This window comes from Lycium barbarum, chromosome 12, assembly GCF_019175385.1.
Source record: "Lycium barbarum isolate Lr01 chromosome 12, ASM1917538v2, whole genome shotgun sequence".
Classification (NCBI taxonomy): Eukaryota; Viridiplantae; Streptophyta; class Magnoliopsida; order Solanales; family Solanaceae; genus Lycium; species Lycium barbarum.
Genome location: NC_083348.1, coordinates 3275457 through 3281456, shown reverse-complemented (window position 1 = coordinate 3281456; position 6000 = coordinate 3275457).

Here is a 6000-nt window from a genome sequence, read left to right as displayed (position 1 = left end):
GGATCCTTGAGGTGTCTCGTAATTCTCAGCTTTAGCAACAGAGGCAGCAGTGGTGGCCCTTTTGGATGGCTGACTCCTCTCCTTTTCATTTGGTTCGGACTCCTCTTTGAGAACCTCGTTTCTTTCTTGGGCATATCCTATTTGCTCAAAAGTGGTATATAACTTCGTGTCATTCCTTTGACCTCATTTGTAAGGTTCTCATGATAGTGTTCCAGCCCAATAGCTTCTTTTGGCAGGCTTGTAACCAAGTCTAAAATTCGATCGACCTCTTTGATATTTTCCTTGACCAATTTGATCTTTTCTTCTAGCTTGAGAATCTTCTCACGGAGTGAGTCCTCGCTTTCTTCCTCACTAACCAAGTTGACAATGGGGGTGGTGGCACTTTGGCTATCTTGAGCGTCCATGATAGCAAGTCAACCTTTTAGAGTTGTAAATAGTTAGTCATTTTGGCATATGATATTTTTTGGCTATTTTGGTATTCTTTTGTGTTTTTCTTTTGGGCAGTGGTCGGAATGTAGCATCAAGCAATCATTTAGATGGAACATGTGAAAGCATATAGGCACACAATCATATAATTGCAATAAATTATGCTAGACGCATTCTTAAGACCTTTGAGCAAGGCTCTTCTAGTCGTTTGAAACATGATTTTGCCATTTGTTGAGTCAAACCACTGCCCCCATAAATCCTAGTTTTCATTAACAATATTTTTCCCAAAGCGGTTACAAAATATGATAAAGCTGACAAGGGGCTATAAATAAAAGAAAAATCAACAGAAGTGGCCTTTAGTGGTGGATGGTAATGCTCTCTCAGTCCTAGCCTTCTTGGCCCTTCGAAGGGTGGTCTGAATCCTGAGATGAGTCGATGTCAGCAATGACTCCATTAGGAGCCTTCTCTCTGTGAATGTCATGGTGCACTCTCATCCATCACTTTCTTCATGCGATCATCAAGATCGTCCAAGCACTCGTGTGTGAACCCCAACTTGTTTGTCAAGCTAGCTATAATGGCTTGATCACATTTAATCTTCTCTAAGCATTTGGCATCCCTATCATCGGCTCGCCTTTGGGTCAAATGAGCCTTGATCTCGTTTAACACAGTGATAAAGGTTGGGTACAGGAGTGAGAGTACCTTACAAATGTGCCCTCAACCAATCCTTATAGTCTTCGTTACACACATGGTGGAACCTTTCACGAGCCAAAGACTTGAGACCCAAGTTATGTGACCATTCCACTCTCGGACGATATCCCCAGCATTTCAGACCTTGTCCTTCTCATATTCAATCATATACTCTCCTACGTTCTCTACTTGGGGAATTATTTGGGTTCTACCAAATTGTCTCAAGACCCGGGCAGGTGCATAAGGGCGGATCCCTCGGATTCCCATAAGTGGTAGAAATGGGCATTTTCTACCTCTAACTACAACTCGCTCGGATATGAAATCGGGAAACATCCATTGTATGTTGTCTTCCTTAAGCCTTGAAAAGAGGAAGGCCCAACCTTGTTTGGTTTGGTGTCCAAAATTCAGACAGTGTGCTTTGAGGCGTCCTTTCTATTGTGATTGCATAGATATTGGGGACCCTCGGATTTATTCAAATGTTTGATGATCCACCACTGTAACGACAGATTGCACCCTTAGAAGTACCTACAGTGATTTCAGCATAGACTCAAGGCTTGGTACATGTCAACAGGGATCACGGGGACCAAGTCAAAGTATTTGATTTCTTCATTTGTGGTTATGCCATGAAAGATAGCATAGGTGACAAAAATGACTCGGGTGTCTATGGCTTGGTGCCTATCTTTGGGAAAGATCGTGAGTCCCAATAGGCATATGGAAAAGGCTAAGGGTCGAGTAGCTTTCCAATCGGCAAAGGTTCGAAATTCCATGGAGTAGTCGAAGAATCCCCTTTTGGTTACGAATCGGTTGTACAAATCCCTAAAGGATATGGTTAGACTGAAGATCTAATTGGCATGGGAGAAGGATAGTAGTTTCAGGATTTTATCGAGGGTATGCTTGTGTGGGATTAAAAGGTGATGGTCGGGTTTGTTCCTCCTCCTTAAGCAAGTTCTGTTGTTATCTATGCAATCTCGGATTTCCTCCAAAGTTGGGATCATCTCTACATCTCTAAACCTAAACACCATCCTATCACAATCCCCTTATCCCGCGAGCATTTCGATTAGCTCCCTACAACCTTTTCATAATTATAAACGAGGGTAGGTGTCCTAAGCAATTTGTGACTTCCCTTTGTAATGCATCATCTAACCAACCCTACCAAATTCTCAGTATATCGAGTGCCTCTAGGACCATGTCGAACTTTAGATTGGCCGACATCTACAAAATAAAAGACCGTTAATTTTCTCCCCCTCCCCCCCCCCCCCCCCCCCTCCAAAGGACAATGGTTCACCACATAGGCACAAATCATGTTTCCAATTAGCATATAGTGGGATGCCGTGTCTTCGGGTCATAGACCGTCTTGACACAAGGTAGTCTCTTAATGGGCTTAGATACGTCTCACGTATCTAAGCCCGTCTAGGTGAGCATGCGCTAGTCTGTTAACATTTGGCTTCACTCTATCCTAGACAATACTAGAGTGGGCTTTTCAAATGACTTTGGCACAAGAGTGGACTACTCGAGATAAACCGTTGTTGGCTGTTGGAAGACCGCGAACAAACTACACCTTCAACGTGTTCCAAAGAAATAATTTGATTTTTTAGTTAAGGTTCAACCGCGAGCCTGCGTGTCGCCTTTGAAACCATGCAGTTTTTTGCTATTTTGGCGGAGTTTATGATATGCATGCAATGACAATTATATATACAAGAAAGTAAATAGATAAGAAAATAAATACAATAAATCACATTACATTGAAACCCTTATGGTTAAAATCTATTTGAAAAATCTCCAGCAGAGTCGTCATCTATTACGGTTCACTTTTATGCGAGGCATAAAAGCTACTTCGAATTTACGAACTCTTTTGGATTTTTTGTTTTTAAGGGTCCTCACCTAATATATAAGGTAAATTAGGAAAATCAAGTAAAAAGGTTTAGTCAAACAAGAGGTAAATCCTTTTAAAACCACAGTTCGAGGTAAGGGCTCTGATGATTCCTCAAGGAAGGCGTTAGGACACCTCGATATTAAGAATACATAGAATACGGTTGACCTTCGAGCTTCAATGTGTGATTTGTAATTATTTTCTTAAATAGTTTAAAATCTTGTATATCTTGTCATGGCATATCATTTTAAAACAATATCGCAAAAAGTTCTTTTGTTTGGAAAAAAAAAAGGAGTTGAATCCCTTTTTTGAAAATGCATATAAGGTTTGGAATGGTCATTTCATTTCCAGATCAAAAACACACCCAAGATTTCTCTTTAGTAGAGTTCCACTTAATTTTTGGTCCAAATGTCATATCCCTTTTGCCCCTTATAAGTTTCATAACAAGTGTATCTCTTTTTGTAAAAATGTCATGTGACTCATACAAGTTTATAAAAGTTTAGCAAACTTTCTATTTTTTATTTGTTGAAGGCCAACTATACTCCATTTTGAACATTTCCTTCAAAACTAAGGTCCAAAAATATTCCCTTTATGTTATTGCAATTAGAGTGGGCTTGGCCCAAAGAGGTTTGAAAAAACTTTTAAGCCACTCGAACCACTTAAAATCCATTTCAATAAAACTTACTTTCAAAATTGTTTTCCCTTAACCCTTAGTAAGTTCTTGAGTTTGAAAAATAAGAAATGAATTTTCATCAAAATCTCTGCCGTTTCCATTCTTTCTGTTTTTGTGAAGAGAAAACAAAATTTATTTCTTTTGTCACGTTTTTCGAAAGAATATCATTCTCTATCTTTTGTCGGGTCTAATTTTGAAATGGTACAGGTTCCTATCCATTCTAAACGATATATGCATTATTTGCCTAAGACGACTAGGTTATAACCTGTAGGGTTTCAATATTAGGAGCCCTACTCATATTCCAAAGGCGCTACTTCAATTCAACCGCAAGCCCCCCCCCCCCCCCCCCCCCCTTCTATTGCACAACTTCAAAAAGCTATAAACAAAGTACCAAAGTGGTTGCGGGAACGATACGCTTTGGTTACCGGCGAAGGCTTCCAAAGGCGACCAGCTTTCCATACTAGTTGTTACCTTACGCTGCCTTTTTTCCAATATTATTGAATAGCATGGCCTGGGGCTAAGATAACTCAAGTGGGAGAGCCGTGTTATGGGTGACCTTATTGCACGGTTCAGAGAGCACTTGTGTATGTGATGCAAGTGAACGTCTACGAAAAAGTTGTCGTAAAGTTTCGTTCTTCGTTCCGTCGTCGACCCTATCTATGTTTCTATGATGGCCCAAGAACACGCTCATTCTTCAGCCGTAGAGAGACTTTTGAATTGCGAGGTACCATTACGAGCTCAATATATACGAGTGTTATTCCATGAAATAACTCAAATTTCAAATAATTCACTTGCTTTAACTACTCATGCTATGGATGTAGGAGCATCAACTCCGTTCCTGTGGGATTTTGAGGAGCGAGAGATATTGTTGGAATCCTATGAAAGAGTCTCGGGAGCCAGGATGCATGCCAGTTTCATACAACCAGGTGGAATGGCACAAGATCTGCCTCTTGGCTTATGTATAGATATTGATTCATTCACACAACAATTTTCTTCTCGTATCGACGAATTAAAAGAGATGTCAACCGGCAACCGTATCTGGAAACAACGATTAGTGGATATTGGTACTGTCACTGCACAGCAAGCAAAGGATTGGGGATTCAGTGGTGTAATGTTAGGAGGTTCTGGGGTATGCTGGGATTTGCGAAAAGCAGCACCTTACGATGTTCATGACCAATTGGATCCTGACATACCAGTAGGTACCAGAGGAGATCGCTATGATCGTTACTTATTCGTATCGAAGAGATGCGACAAAGTGTTCGGATCATTGTGCAATGTCTTAATCAAATGCCTAGTGGCATGATCAAAGCCGATGATCGTAAGCTATGTCCTCCATCACGATCTCGAATGAAACTATCCATGGAATCGTGCGCCGTGTGAAACCTATATCATCGCCGTTCTTAACCGAGACTCAGATTAAGCTCCGTCTCGGAACCTTGTGGGGTTAGGAGTAAAACATCCCGAGGTTGGCGCATCTCGTTGAGCGTGGAGAAGCATTGGGAACCCCCATTTTTTTCTTCGGTATAAGCATTCATTACAAAGATATCTACAAATACATTAAGCGAAAAACTAAGAGGAACGGAGGCTGGTAAGCCTATCAAGCCCACCAGTTAACCATTTTCACTCATGGTTGGGCCTTCAAGTTGGTTCGGACTTGATAGAAGAAAGAAATGTTGGGCTTTTGGCCCAACAGCTGTGGCTGATGCAACTTGGCCCAAGGGCCCACGGTAGTGTTTCCCACAAGAAAAAAGGAGAAGGGGAAAAAGAGAAATACGGTTAGAGAGCATCTATGCTCAATAATTAATCTAACAAAATCTTAAATACTTAAACACGATCACATAGATAGGTATATACATATCAAGTATAATTATATAGAACTGAAAGTAACACAAAGGTACAAGACTGTCAAACTAAAAAGACAGGCCCAATATACATATATATATATATATATATATATATATATATATATATATATATATATATATATATATCGTAAGAAACACAGTAGGCCCAAGAGGACATCAGTAGTTAGTAGAACCAGACAAAGGCTTACTCTTATAGGAATGACACTAAAGGGATAGGCCCAATTTGTCTAATAGTGGTTCCAGTTATAAGCAACAACATGATATACTATGGATACACAAAATATTCAACCCAATATATAATGGGGTATATATATAGAGTATATATATTCCGTATACCTGATGTATATCTTGCCATAATCAATACCAGATGAGAAGGAAAAAAGAAAGAAAGAAAGAAAGAAAATTTAAGCATGCAGTAATGGATATTCATCTTAAACCAGTCTCAATACCTCAAATATACACATATAGAGAGATAACAT